General features: G+C 38.4%; 1 long non-coding RNA gene across 1 annotated transcript in view; it reads right to left on the reverse strand.

Moving 5' to 3' along the window:
• Positions 1 to 10,408: 10,408 nt before the first annotated feature.
• LOC144379481 (uncharacterized) overlaps positions 10,409 to 16,441 on the reverse strand; it is a 114,095-nt gene continuing 108,062 nt past the window's right edge. The window contains exon 5 of the long non-coding RNA XR_013442642.1: positions 10,409 to 10,534. This is a non-coding gene — a long non-coding RNA (uncharacterized LOC144379481). The remainder of the gene's footprint in view (positions 10,535 to 16,441) is intronic.

Raw genomic sequence — 16,441 nt, forward strand, 5'->3', positions numbered from 1 at the left:
TGGTCTGGGGTGGGAGGCAGGTATTAGTTCCCCAGATGCCTTCAATGTATATCCAGAGTTGAAATCCACTGTCTAAAAATCCTTTAATTTGCCAGGTACTCTAATAATAATTTGCTAACTCTGCCTGTGGAAGGGAGGTCATCAAAATGTAGGTAGCACTTGAGCTTAAATTTAAAGAATGCATAGAACTTCTCCAAGTAAGGAGGAGGGTAGAGGAGGTTGGGAGGGCTTTTAGGGCAGAATTTGCCTGCTGGGCAAAATCCTGTTGATGCTGAGTTTTTTTTTTTTTTTTTTTATATTTATTCATTTGTTTTAGAGAGAAAGGTGGGGAGGGGCAGAGGGAGAGAGAGAATCTTCAAGCAGACTCCCAGGTCAGTGTGGAGCCCAACTCCACGACCCTGAGATCATGACATGAGCTGAAATCAAGAGCCAGATGCTTAACCCACCAGGTGCCCCCTGTTGATGCTTACTTTTAACTACCTTCCTAACTTATCCTGGTCTATTCATTTCTACTGTCACCACCCTAATGCAAATCCTTGTTAGACATGCCTTGCGTGAATCTACCAATTTCCTGGCTTTTTTTTTTTTTTTTTTAGCATAAACACTCTTTTATCTTCAAACATATGCATCCCACTGCAGAGAAAAAGATTCTCTTACAGCACAAATCAGTTGCATTGCCCTGATTCAAACCTTTCAATGACTTCGTTTTGCTCTTAAAATCCAAAATTTTTAACATAGCAGATAAGACCCAATGTTACTTAGTCTTGGACTTCCTTCAGCCTCCCCTTAGGGGTCCTGGTCTACCCTGTCCTTTGTGCACTACCAGTCCTTTTCATGCAGCTCTGCTTCAGTCTCTGTGCAAACCATGCTTTCTCCTTTCTCAGGGTCTTTGTGGAGATGATGAATCTTCAAAGAATTCTATCCCCACATTACTTCTCAGGCCACTCTGTGACTTAGAAAACTCTACAATGCTTAGTCCTTTGCTCAAATATCCCTTCCACATAGAAGATTCCCCAGATGTCCTCTCCCAGCCTAGGTAGGGGTCCTTGTTACATGCCCCCAAAGCTACAACTCCTCTCCTTTGTAACACGAATCTTCACGCACCATACGCATCTCTCCTGATAGACTCTATGGTTTACAGTCCCTTCCTGTATTATTGGCATTTTGTCCACTCTGGCATTTGGTAAATTATTGGCAAATGATGGTTGAATAAACTGAATGAACAATACCCCCCCCCACACACACACACAAAGATAATCTAACCTATGTTTTCCCTCTAAGAGTTTTTATTTCCATAGGCACTCAAAATCTGGAGCATGAGTTATAACTCATTTGGGGTGAAACTTGACCTCTCTGTATGGCCCTCGATATCTTTCCTCTCTGCTCTCTCTCTCCCCTTCTCTTTCTTATCTTTCGTCAGAAGTTTAGCGTTTTGTATGGGGATCTGCATTTAAACAGAGTAACAAATAAATAACCATTATTAACAAATATAATATTACCTTAATATACTTACACATTGATTACAATGATGAAAAGAGAAGCAAAGCTGAGTAATATGTTCTGAGCAGATGCAATATGTTTAGTATATGTAGTCAATCACTTAATTCTCTTCCCATTCATAATAATGTGCCCATTTTTCAGATGAAGCAACAGAGACTAGAGAAACATTACTTCCTAAAGATCTTACAACTAGTGATAAAACTACCAGGCTAATGACCAGTGTCTATGTAACTCCCAATCCCTTGCTGTCCCTCCTAATCCAATCAGATCTGTAACCATTGGAAATGATTTGAACCACCTACATGAGAAGCTAGCTGAAGTATCTAAATTTTATATAGCTTCTTACATTGTAGATTTCAGGTGTCTACATTACGTTTCACTTAATTATGTCCACAAGGATAAAAGATTACGCACATTACCAATTCCTGTCTCTTGTCTCATAACCTTTTTAAAATTGCATTCATTCATCCATTCAATAAACGTCTGGTACTGGGAATATAATTCTGAATTGCTTTCAGAAAATTAATATTATTAATCATAAAGACATTTTCTTAAGATTCTCAGTTCGGTTATACTTCATTTCTTTCTAAGCTTTGGAATTGAATTCCGTGACACACTATCTCGAATACAGTTGGTAATTCTTGTGTTGCAAATGGAACGAAAAAGGCCTGGCAGGCATCTGGGCTATGGGGACGGAGAAGTGAACTTGCAAAGTGTACCAGACTCACAAAACACACAGACTGCCAGACCACATCATGATGGCCATCACAGGCTCAGTGCAAACTCTTTTAATACCTGTTCAGTCAAATCCATATGGTCCAAGATAAGATCACAGACAAACTGATCTAACGTTAAGTCCTTGCAGATCCATACATTTTAAAGATAAGACCAGTAAATGTTCCAGAGACATTGTGGTTTATCATTTCCTATCAATCTCTGCCAAGACCATGCTATGACTAACTCCAGCCCACCTGTCCCCTCTCTCCTACCCCTGCCTGTAAGCCTTATAAGTGGATTTAATTATTAGTTCATTCTTAATAATTGGACTGCTTATTATTTCTTATCATGACAAGGTCTTATCTAGAAAGGAAGGACTGCAAAGACAAAGATCTTTAAAGACAATATTTAACTAGACAATCCTATCTAACATTACAATGTTCATTATTGTTGAGACCTAACCTGCAAAGGGAGTCACCTGTGTGAACCTGCAAAATTGCTTAAGCAAGCAAAATACTTATTTCTTCGGGGCAGCTCTTGGCAATATAGCTGAAGAGTGGGTCTTGACAAAGGAGAAATGGAAGTCAAATCCCTGAAAGTGCTATCTAAAAAAAAAAAGTGCTAGAAAGTGCTATCTAAGAAAAGAGACTACCAGCAGGGGGACAAAGGAAGCGAAGAAGCTGGAAGTTCAAGATGAGTCAGGGAAAGTAGTTCAAGTCAGAAACTGTGAATGATTTGATCATTTTAAAACTTGCTTATGGACATCCGTTAGCCATGAAGCAGCCTGACTAGAAACAAGAAAACTGGACCAAGTATAGGAAGTAAATGCGTTCAGATGTTTTATAGCATGGAGCACAGAATGGGAAACCTGGAAAGAAGAGAGAAAAAAAAATGCAATTCCCTGAAGTTCCTGCTTTGGGCCTGGCACCACTTTCCAGGCTAAAGTGCAAGGATGCGAAATCCATTCACAACCGAGCAGTCTCGCTGAGCTCAGGAGACAGAAGTGAGAGTGAGGGCCCCTGGAGGGACTCCAGTTTATGGGGCAGAGCACCAGAGAACAAGGAACTGTGCAGGAAAAACAATTCCAGAATCCTCACAGGATGTCCCTTGAATGTTTAGCCAAACACTAAAATACATATGCTTAAGGCAGAACTCCATGAGGACTTGAAAGAAAAAAGGACCAGGAAAAGAAATAAAAGGAGATTTAAGATACTCTGGGAATTTGTACAAGTTGGGGAGGCATTCGAGTTCCAAACAGTCAGAGAAAAGTGGCTTCATTGCACAATTCAAGCATGTAGTAAAACATCAAATGCCCCCATGGGAGAAGAGCTCATCTAGATTTACAGCAATTGGTATTATAGACCCATCCTACCCAAGGTTAAAAACAGCCTCAAAAAGATCAAGCTTATCTGCAAATAAATAATTTGCCTACCTAGACCAAAGCCAACACTCTGCTAATAATACAAAAGAATCCAAAAATAGAAGTAAAGCATCTTTTAAAAATGCATTACAATATAGCAAGGTAAATATATTTGAAATAAGTGAAAAAAATTAGTTATCTTTACATTTAAAAAAATGAATTCATACCTCACACCATATAGAAAAAGTAATGCAAAATGGGTCAAAGATCTAAATGTAAAACTTAAAATAAAATTTAAATTTGATTATTAGGTAAAGTTATTAAAATTCTAGAACCAGCATAGGAGAAATCTTTGTGGCTAGGGCTAAGCAAAGATTTCTAAGCTATAACAGCACAATCATGATCCAGAAGAGAAAACAACTGATAAATTTTGATTCATTCTAATTAGGAATTTTTGCTCTTCAAGGACACTACTGAGGAAATGAATAAACAAGTCAGAGACTGAGAGAAAATATTTGCAAATCACATATCTGATAAAACATTTGTATCCAGAATACATAAATAGTTCTTAAGACTCAGTAATTAAAAATAAATAATCCATTAAAACTGTGTAAAAGATAAGAAAATCACTTCACCAAAGAGTATATATAGATTGCAAATAAGCAAAGGAAAACCTGTGCACCATGACTAATCATTAGGGAAATGCAAATTAGAGCCAAAAAATGAGATAAGAGCACCACACAACTATCATTCTGAGAGCCTGAAATTAAAAAGTCTGATCACACCAAGTGTTGTCACAAACGTGGAACGGCTCTTGTACACCACCACTTGGAATATTAATTACACAACCACTTTGGAAAACAGTCTGTCGGTTTCTTGTAAACTTGAACATAACAGCTGGTGCACCGGGGTCCCGTGCGAATGTGTGCCCGACCCGCTTCAAGAGATTTATCTGAGATAAATGAAAGCATATGCCCACACAAAGACCTGCACACGGATTTTCACAGCAGCTTTATTTGTAATAACCAAACACTAAAAACAACCTGGCAAAATTGGACAAACTAGTCAAATATAAAAAAGAAATCAACTGTTGTTCATGCTTCAGTATGGATGAATCACAAAGTAATTATGGTCAGTGAAAGAAGGCGGACAAAAAAATAGTGCGTTCTGTATGATAAAGTTTATAGAAAAATAATAGAAAACGCAAACTATTCTGTAGTTACAGAAAATAGATCACTGTTTGCCTGGTCATTGGAGGAGAGGAAGGGTTCACAAGGGACACCGCCTTGGGGCTGATAGATAGGCTCATCATCTTGGTTCTGGTGAAGGTTCACAGACGTGTATATATTTAACATTTATCCAATTGTACACTTTCAATACGTGTACTGTTTTACATTCTAATCAGACCTCAATAAAACCATTAAAAATAGATCACATGTAGTATGTTCTCCAATATCAACAGAAATAAATTAGAAACCAATAAAGATAGGCCATCTAAGAAAATGAAATATTTTTTTAAGATTTATTTATTTATTTCAGAGAGAGAGAAAGGTCACAAGTGGGAGAGGCAGAGGGAGATGGAGAGAATCTCCAGCAGACTCTACACTGAGCACAGAGCCCAACACGGGGCCCGATCTCATGACCCTGAGATCATGACCTGAGCCAAAATCAAGAGTCCACTCGGACACTTAACTGACTGCACCACCCAGCACCCCGGAAAACTGAGTCTTTCAAAATTAAACATCAAACATTTTTAAATCCAAGTGTTAGGAAAGAAATAAAAATGGGAGTTGGACAATATTTCAAGCTGAATGATAATGAATATATAATATACCGGGATCTCTCGGATTCCATCTAGCAGTACTTAGAAGGGAACTTTCAGGCTTGATATGGGTTGAATTGTGTTCCCCCCCATTCATAGGTTGAAGTCCCAAGCTACAGTACTCAGACTGTGACCTTATTTAGAAAGAGTATCTCTACAGACAGAATTAGTGAAGATAAGATCATCCGGGAGTAGGGTGGGCCCCTAATCAAATAGAACTGGTGTCCTTAGGAAAGTGTAATTTTGGACACAAGCACACACAGGAAGAACGCCACGTCAAGGTGAAGGTAGAGATTGGGATGATGTGGGTACACAGCCAGGAATGCCAAGGATTGCCAGCAAACCACCAGAAACTCAGAAAGGGACCTGGAGCAAATTCCACCTCACGACTCTCAGAAAGAGCCAATTCTGCCAGCACCTGGATCTCAGACTTCTAGACTCCAGAAGTTGCTGTAAGACCAAAAATTACTATAGTTTAAGCTGCCCACTTTGTGACACCTTTTATGGTAGCTCTAGAAAACTAATATAATGCTTGTATTAGAAAAAGAATAATGGTTCAATATCGATGGTCAAAGCTTCTACCTTAAGATATTAGAAAGATTAAAAATCTTAAAAATTAAAGTCAGCAGAATGAAGGAAAGAAACAAGACAACAGTGAAAATTAATCAAATAAAACATGGATGAACAATCGAGAAAAACCAAGAAAATCTAGATTGAAATACTCTAGCTATACTGATCAAGAACTAAACAGAGACATCCCAAAATTCCAGTAGAGAGACACATCATGTCAGGGGATTACAATACTCAGTATTGTTGCAATGCTAATTCTCTCTAGTAATTTTTGATATGGAAAAGAAAAGGGACTAGAGCAGCTAAAACAATTTTAAAAAGAAAATAAAAGAGGTTATACACTACCTTATTTCAAGATTTACTATATTGCTGCATTGATCAAGACATGTAGTATTGTCATAGGCATAAAAATAGGTAAGTAGATCAATTTAACAGAATAAGAGATTTAATTTAAAAAAAAAAACAAAAAACTGGGCGCCTGGGTGGCTCAGTTGGTTAAGCGACTGCCTTCGGCTCAGGTCATGATCCTGGAGTCCCTGGATCGAGTCCCGCATCGGGCTCCCTGCTCGGCAGGGAGCCTGCTTCTCCCTCTGACCCTCCCCCTTCTCATGTGCTCTCTCTCTCATTCTCTCTGTCTCAAATAAATAAATAAAATCTTTAAAAAAAAACAAAACAAAAAAAACAAAAAACTAACACTTTGGGGTGCCTGGGTGGCTCGGTTGGTTCAGCGACTGCCTTCGGCTCAGGTCATGAACCCAGGGTCCTAGGATCGAGCCCCACATCGGGCTCCCTGCTCCACGGGGAGTCTGCTTCTCCCTCTCCCTCTCCCCCTGCTTGTGTTCCCTCTCTCGATGTGTCTCTCTCTGTCAAATATACAAATAAAATCTTAAAAAAAAAAAAAGCTAACACTTAATCCATTTACTTTCAACAAGGTGTCAGATACTAAAATGGGGAAAGGAAGTTCTTTTGAATAAACCGTGCTGGAATGACTGACTGGCTATCCATAAGAGAAAAAAAAAAAATGAACCTTAACCCATACCTTGCTCTATATACAAAAAAATTAATTTGAGATAGATCAAAGACCTTAATGTAAAATCTTACATGTTAAAGCTTGCTTTTTTTTCTTTTTAAGATTTTATTTATTTATTTGACAGAGAGAGACTCAGTGAGAGAGGGAACACAAGCAGGGGGAGTGGGAGAGGGAGAAGCAGGATTCCCCCAGAGCAGGGAGCCCTAGGAGGGGCTCGATCCCAGGACCCTGGGACCATGACCTGAGCTGAAGGCAGACGCTTAACGACTGAGCCACCCAGGCGCCCCAAAGCTTGCTTTTCAATGTAGATTAGCTTCACATCCTACAGCTGACATTGGGGTGGACAGAAAAGCTCACGAATACTACACAGAAACCATTAACCAAAAATAACTTATCATAATTAAAACATTTTGCTCATATTGTTTAAAATATGGATATACAAACTTCAGACTGGGAAAAATATGCAATAAATATAACTTACAAAGAAATTCAATCAACAATATATAAGCAACATCTACAACTAAATAATAAAATCAACCCAGTTATAAAAATGGGCATTTCACCAGGGTTTATATACCAGTGACTAGGAAGCCCCTGAGTGTTCAACATCATTAGTTATCAGAAAAGTGCAAATTAAAGCCACAATGTGATACTATCATCTACCCAACGAGAATGGTTAAAGTGTAAGAAGATAACTTGAGACTCTCACATGTTGCTGGTGGGAATATAAAAGGTACACGTTTGGAAATCATTCTAGAAGTTTCTCATAAATGTAGTCATCATTTATCCAAAAGAAATGAAAACATATAAACACACACATACACACACACACACACACACACACACAACCCTGGAATGTGTTACTTCAAAACAACCTTATTTAAATTAGTGAAAAGCCAAAAAGTAGCCCAAATGTCCACCATCAGGAGAAGAGCTAAATAATTTCCATATGATGGAAGACTCCTCCACGCTAAGGGGGAACAAACTACTCAACAATGTGGATGCATCTCCAAAACATGACGCTGAGTGGAAGAAGCCTTATGCAAAGTTCACCCTGTATTATCCCTTTATACAAAATCTGTATACAAAGACAAAAACAGGATAGCAAAAAACTTGTCTCTGGTGAAAGATTTCAGAACCATGAATGTCCCTCAGTGAAGGTGGGGTTGACTGGGACAGGGCACAGGTGATCTTTCTGAAGTCATGGAAATCACCTACATCTTAATATGTGGATAACAGATGCATGCAATTGTCAAAATCCATCAGAGTATGAACTTAATGTTTGTGCATTTCTTTGAATGCAAGTTGTACTTTGAATTTTTATAAAAGTTGAAAGAGAAGCTTTTTTATGTCATACTAACCTTGTGATACACAGTTATATGCTCAGCACTTAGTCCAAATATATCATCAGTATATGACCTGCTCTCATCCAATTTTCCAGGTTCGGTTTAATATACTGGTCGTCCAGACAGACCCAGTATGTTCTGTGTGGCACATTCTTCCTTAATTCACATGTATAGTATCAGAAAACTTCAATCCAAATTAATCTAATTCCTCCCACATTTATTAATGTTTTCTGCTCACTCTATATTCACAGAGCTGTGCACCCTCACCACAATCAATTTTAGAAAACACTTTTATGGCCCTCATTTTCATCACCTTATTATACTTTACATTTCTGTAGGTTGCATTTGTTTTTGTTTTAACATTTTGCCTGGTTAATTATTACGCCTCTTGTTGTTTTACACATACTCTGGATTCCCTCTTTTATTTACGTTAAACAGGTGAGTATATGGCCTATGCAAATAATTTCAGTATCTTAAGTATTTGTGGATCTCATTCTAGTTTCATCCTTTTTCCTCTGATTCTTTTAGGTCCCACGTCTGCATACAGACCAGCTTGGGATTAAACACTCAGGGGATCATTTGTATCACATCCCCGAGGACCACAGCCAAGATCTGCACGTGTCCTTCCTGTCTCCCTCTGTGGCTGTTTTGTTTTCCCTCCTCCAAGTTTGCCATTTCTCATGAGGATGCGGGCATAGCTTCTGGGAAGCCCACATTTCTACAGTCTGGGACCAGAAAACCTGCCTCAAGCGGGCCCAGAGTGTCTCTCGTCCCTCTGTGAGGCCGTAAGAGATCTCCTGGTGCTAGCACATGACCTCAGGCAACCGTCCTACCTGGGCTTACGTCACCTGTCCAGGCCAATGAGTCCACTTTGTGTTCCCTGGGCTCTGAGATGTCCTGTAACTCTTCATCCACTTCAGCGAAGCATTTTTTAAAGCTTTGGAGAATATTCTATCCACAATCTTAATTCTACCTATACTGTTTTGAACTCTTGAAGGCAAATGCCATCAGAAACAGAAAGGCAAGCATTTAGTGCTTTACTACAAATGTTTACATCCAGTCACTTTATCCCTCTATATTGCCTGCACATTTTTGACTACACACACACACAAATTTTATTAGAAAAGCTGGATCTTCCTCTTGCCACTCTGTTTTATCTCATCTCACATTAACTGCCAAATATAAGAAAGCATGCACTAAAAAAAAATTTGATGAGAAGCAGAAAAGTTCTGGTTAGAGAAATTACATGCTACCTCAGGAGAAAACAATAAATAGATGATAGTGACGAAGTATGCAGCAGACACAAAACACAGAAGGTAGAGGAAAATTCACATACAATTCCCCAAATGAGAACTATTAAATGCAACCAGATTATTACCAAGGTAAGCTTGAAAATCAGTGTGGAGTCCTTTATACTAAAAAGCCCCGGAGAGGTTTTGCAGATCTTTGAGATCCATGCCTCCTTCAGGTTCGTTTATCACTTCCTGAGGATTAGGAGCTGTCCTTAGTTCCCATGAACACTTCGTGGAGTCCATACAGGGAGAAAGACAGATACGTAACTTAATGATCACCGCACGCTGCTGTATTATGGTGGCATACAAAAGGACTAGAGGGAGAAGGAGGAGCTTCTAAAGTTTAGAGATGAAAAATCACTTGCTAGAGAAGGTCATGTTTCAATGAGAACCAAGGTAGTGAGATTTGGAGGGTTTCTGCCTCTTTTAAAATCATGGTACAGGTATTATTTGATGAGGTTAATCATTTTCCCATCCTGTCTTTTGTGTTGTCCTTCTGATTTATTTAACTACATATTTTTAAAAAGAACCAACAAACTTTCTTCTGAGACAGTCTAAGAAAGAAAACTGAAATCCCATAGGCAAGAAGAATGTGTATTTCAAAATCATTTGTTGGGGAGTTTCTTTCACCAAGATGGGAACATTCATGCTGAAAATACTTCATGAATATGGAATTGCTTGCCACTTCACACTACAGGAAAAACATTTTCCAAATTCTATAATTCCTTCTCTGATTTCTTGCAATCAACATAACCTCCCACCTACCTTCTGTTTCCATTCTATGTTTCTGGCTTTTGTCTCAAGGTACAGTTTGCTGACTTCCATTAAAATGTATGGGCTCTTAGAATGATGTGGGGGAAGTCATCTGGTCCAGCAGAAATGAATCAGGGATGATGCCTACAAGACAGCAAATATAAGGATGGAAATAAGTATTTACCCAAAGGATACAAAAATACTAATTCAAAAGGATACATGCACTCTGATGTTTATAGCAGCATTATCAACAATAGCCAAATTATGGAAAGAACCCAAGTGTCCATCGGCTGATGAATGGATAAAAAAGTGGTAAACATATACAATGGAATATTACTCAGCCATAAAAATGAAATCTTACCATTTGCAACGACATGGATGAAACTAGAGAGTGTGATGCTAACTGAAATAAGTCAGTCAGAGAAAAACAAATACCATATGACTTCACTCACATGTGGAATTTAAGAAACAAAACAAGTGGACATGGGGGGAAAAAGAGAGAGACACACACACACACCAAGAAACAGACTCTGAACTACAGAGAACACACTGATGGTGACCAGAGGGGAGGTGGGCGGGCGTGGGGGGACAAGTGATGGGGATGAAGGAGCGCACCTGTCATGATGAGCACCAGCTGATGAATGGAAGTACTGAATCACTATATTTTACACCTGGAACTAGTATCACACTGTATGTTAGCTAACTGGAACTTAAATAAAAATTTAGAAAAATGTATATGTCTATAGACATGTAATTGTATTAAGAATGGAAATAGGAATGTGACCTGCCCAACATCTGCTACATTTGCGCTCCTTCCACAGATTAAATAACAGACTGGTTTCTTAGTTTAAAGCTGGAATTAAATTTCCCAGTGCTACAGCTAATTATTTCATTCCAGTAAGTTCTGATTGATGGAGTATGTATAATACATATTCACATGTGCCATTTATCTCATGAGTAATTAGAAGATGAAAGAAAAACACTATTTTCTAAATGCAATTTTCCTACTGAAGAAAGTCTTTGAAAAAGTGGACCATGTACATGGGAAAAAATAATTAAGTGTATCTTTAGTATCAAAATATATATGAATTGTTAATCTAGTCTATATTCTTTATTTTCTTAAATAAAAGTTTAAAACCTCAAAAGGTAATATTAGTGGCTTACAATGATATCAGAAGTTACTGGAAGAGCCGGACTTGATTCCTAATGTTTCTTGGTTGCCTGGTGCTTTGAGATATAATATTTTTCTGTAAAATTTACTGTGTGTTGATTTGTTAAACATCTCATAATTTCAAAACAAGTTGCTTGTTTTTAATTTATTAGAAAGTAAAATAGTAAAATAGAAATGGAGACATGACATATTGAGAGGAAAGAGAGAGTATCCACATCCCTGATGCAGATCATCTACCACTTGCTTTATGTACAGCTCCAAACTTTCTAGAGGTCTATCAAAGCTGATCTCACATTTCCTCTTGTCAACAAACCTATAATACATCATCACTTTTATTTTATGAATGGATAAGATGAACTGGAGTTTGCTAGAGTAACAACTGCCATTGAGCCCTCAGAAGGAAAGAGTATGGCACTGGAGGGCTGCACTGGGGTCTGGGGGAGGAAGCTCTGGGTTGGCCCACCATAGCTCTGTGGGCACTCATCTTGTCAAATGAAGCAATGACTTAGTTATTCTAAATTTTAATATTTCTCTTCTGTTAAAAGCAGAAGATACTGACTCCAATAAACTCACAGTGTTTTGATAAAGACCAAAGAAGATACTCCATGTAAAGAAATGTGTAAAGAAAAACCTACCTTCTAATATTCATGGTACTTATCTTGGTACTCTTAGAGAACATTTCCATGAACAGATGAAGAAAATATATATATATTTTATTAACAAGGTTACTGATGAATAATTCAAAAAACCAAAAATAATGTGTACTCTGAAAAAAATGCTTTAGTAACAGAATAAATAAATAGCTGAACAATCAGAAAGCAAATCATTGCCTTAATCCACTTTGATCCCTCTGGGTTCTGCACATACCAATAAGCAAGATTCCCCCATTTAGAGAGAAAATGACAAAGTAATCCACTAGTTCACCTTGACACCCTGCATTTCTTCCAGACTTGATTGATTATAAGAATACAGATTATTTTTTCTGGGGTGACTGGTTGGCATAGTTGGTTAAGCAACAGACTCTTGATTTTGGCTCAGGTCATGATCTCAGGATCGTGAGATTGAGCCCTGTGTCAGGCTCTGCACTCAGCGGGGAATCTGCTTGAGATTCTGTCTCTCCCCCTCTGCCCTTCCCCGCCCCCTCTTGCATGTGCATGCGCTCTCTCTCAAATAAATTTTAAAAACCTTAAAAAAAAAGAATACAGATTTTTTTTTCAGTAGATCTGAGGCAGGGCCAGTGAACCTATATTTTTAATAAGCTCTTCAGATGATATTATGTTCTGGACAGTTTAGGAACATGACCTGGAGCAACAAGCAAAATCTAGATAGTTCCTCTGAGAGTGGAAAGTACAGAAGTGCACAAATATTCCATGAGTCAGGCTGCTCTGAGATCTGAGTTCACAGGCACCTTTATCATTAAGTATTCTCCAGGTTCTTGATGTCCTAATAATGGTGGATCACCACATTTTCCCTCAAAAAATCAAACGGCCAACCACATACAAAGCTCTTAAGCACTTTTGTTTTGAAACTGAGAACATGTGAAAATAGACAAGAGGTAGTTGGTGGTAAGAAATGTGTGTAGGTGTGATATAGGTTATATTTAAATAAGTGCAGAACCAGGAAAGCCTTTAGTCATGGTGGACACACCCCGCCCACTGAATGATGACAACAGAATCGTCCCCTCGTTGGGTGGGCTGGCGAGGGAGGCGGATCCCCACCCCACCCCAGGCACTTGTGACGACCTCAGGCCAGGTCCCTGACCACGGCTGGCTCGAGCCACAATCGCCTTAGGTTTCTGATCTTGAGACCGAGGAAGGAGCTCTCAGTGTCTGCTCAGAGACAAAACCGGGAGAGGCGAGTCCGTAGCCCCAAGCTGCCATAAGCGAGGTGCTAGTCTGCAGAGGGAGGACGTGAACGTCTCAAGAAAGAGAGGAGCTAGCTCGGTGTTTTCCAGGCCCTCTCCCCAGTCACCTCGCAGCACTGCTAGAGCCACGATTTCCCCGGAGCTTTGTTAAAGGAGCAAAAATCAAAACAAGAAACACCCCCTTTCCCCCAAGTTGTGTAACTGATTGATTGGCATCATGGGTTATCGGAGACTTCAGGTGGAGGACAAGCAGCTCCTAAATGATCACTCCCGATATTAGGAACTTTAACAACAAAAACAGACTGGAGGGGAAAAAATACAGTCTCTTCACTATGGATATCACAGAATGCCATTTTCAGGAAAAATGACATGTTCCCCAGAATCTGAAAAGACATAAAGGTGACATGACCTGAATAGAATCTATTGTTCCAAGTGGCATTTTCCAACATTGCTCTTCACACAGGCGATAGAGCAAACCCGGGTTAGTATAAGAAAAATGGTTTGGCAGAGGGCATGACCTGAAGAAAATGCCAGATCATTCATTTCTTTGTAATTTCAGATATGCCTCTACTTTTTGAAATGCTTGCAAAAATATTTTCCATCCATAGTCGCTCAGCTAGGATTTCTCAAGTAATATATTCTGGACAGAATTTGAAAGAAAGCCTAGTGTTGTTCTGTACAGAGGACTTGGGAATCCATATAGGACCCATACCACAATTTAACTTTCTTATTCTGGTAGATGTTCATTGTTTGAAATATATTTAGAGGTTTTCAGATGATTTCTCTGAATGAAAATTTCTGTTGACTTGGGAGAAGCTGATTTAACATAAGCCTATTATGTGAACTTTGGTCTCTCCATTATATTTGCTAATGAGAGCATACAAGCAATATAACTGTATTTCCTTTGCACTGGTCTTCGCAGTTTGTTAGAAAAACATAAGAGAAAGAGGTGATATTGATGTCTACTTTTTGTTCTTTATGATCCATTATGTCGCATTTTGAGATATGTCCTGATGTATTTCCTGACACAGCCACCTCTGGTTCTTGTATTTGTGATTGTTGGCAGCAAGAAGTGTAGGACTCTTTCTCCTTACAGACACAGGAAAGCCAGGATGATTCTCAGCCCAACTCAGAAACATCCAGTTTCTATATAAAAGAGGAAAAAATGCAAAGAATACACAGGGTACTTTTATTTTCTTCCTAATAAAATATTAAGGCCAGAAAGTAGCTGTGTAAAGAAAGGTCCTATCATAAAGGCATGTAGGTCTTTAACCTTAAGCATTTACTATCCAAGAAGTGGTACTAGAAGGTACAGAGATGTCTAGAGCCAAGGCATGATTATAAGCCATGGGGATAGATCACTGGAACAAAGGAAAATCTTACCTGTACTGTATTTAGTTCCCAAGGGAAATTAAAAGAATGCAGAATGTATACCATTAGCATCTGGAAATTCTTGGTGGTACATGGTTAGAGTTAACTAGTGAATTAGAAAACCTGGAAATTTACTCTTTTCTAGGCTATCTCAAAAAATGAGACAAAAATGAGCTTCCTTGCTCACAATGTTGGATCCATCCATTGATTTTACTTTAATTTAGGCTTGATTTAATATAAATCTGTACCTAATAATAATACCTAATATTGATCATATACTTAAAACGTGCAAGTCAATAATCTCAGGGCTGAACTTGTATTAATTTATTTAATCTTCAAGAGAATCACATGAAGAAAATGAAGCAGAGAGATTTAAGTATCTTGGGTAATGTCACATAGCTAGTTAGTGTTGCAGCCAAGAAAAAAACACAAGCAATCTGGGTTCAGAACTCATCCTGTGAATAACTTACTTATATCTACTTCTTAAGAAAAAAAAAGATATAACCACTTAGATACATATAACACACAAAGATAATATGAATTCAAGTAGATAAGACTTTTGCTTCCAGTAACTATGACCCAGGTAATTTGGATTAAACTTCTGTGAAAGCAACTAGTATAACTGAAAAAAAATTTTTTCTAATCATGTGTAGGAACGCATCAAAGGACCAGTAAAATAGTGCATGATTACTCAGTATCAGGGGAAAGAAAAGAGGCCCAGAGATGGATGCCAACTATGAGGGTTGTTTTTTTCCCACAGAGATTGGCTGAGAGTCTGAAAGACGGATAGCATTGAGGACCTGGGGACAAGAATTAGATTCCAGGGCCTAGCAAGTGTAGAGGGAATAGGTGAACCCTATCAGTTAATCCAGAAAAGTTGCACCCAGAGAGGAAGGTTAAAATGGAAGTGAACAGCTTGTATAAGAACCTGAAATTCAGCTTTGAGTTATTTTAATTCCAGAATTGAATTAGGATGACCCTAGAGGGCTGATGGTTCCAAGCACCACTGAGAAACAGTAGATAGATAAATCCATCCATCCATCCATCCATCCTTCAATTTATTTTTACAAATAATTTTCTAAACATACCTGAAAACAATAAAAATAGATAAAAGTGGAAAGCAGGAGACAACGTTAAAAGAAGTCAAAACAGAACAGGTGTGTAAGTCAAGGTTCAATTAGAAAAGTCAAGGTTCATTTGGAAAAGTCAAGGTTCAATTAGAAAGCATTAGGAGATTTAATGTCATTTTGGGAGCTGTATGTATAAATAGTCTCTGTAAGCCTGCTTTCTTTGTGCCAGTCGCTGGAGCTTGAAATCCAGGTTTCTGGCAGTTGGCAAGGGAAGATGGGTGTAAAATGGGGGAGAACAAAACAATCTGGAACCCATAAGTAGAAAGGAAATCAACAAATTATATAAAACACACTACCAATAGTTGACCAAACTGACATTTGTAGACAACCCCACACATAAATAAAAACTGCATATTTATTTTCAGGTATCCATGAATGAAGCATCCAGCTAATTAGACTATATGGCAGGCCATAACCAAGTTTAAATAGATTTTAAAAGATTGAAATCATACAAAGTTCTCTGACCACAACAGAATGGAATTCAAAACCAATACAGAAAAAGTATGGAAAAACTC

The sequence above is a fragment of the Halichoerus grypus genome, chromosome 11 (assembly GCF_964656455.1).
Source record: "Halichoerus grypus chromosome 11, mHalGry1.hap1.1, whole genome shotgun sequence".
Classification (NCBI taxonomy): domain Eukaryota; kingdom Metazoa; phylum Chordata; class Mammalia; order Carnivora; family Phocidae; genus Halichoerus; species Halichoerus grypus.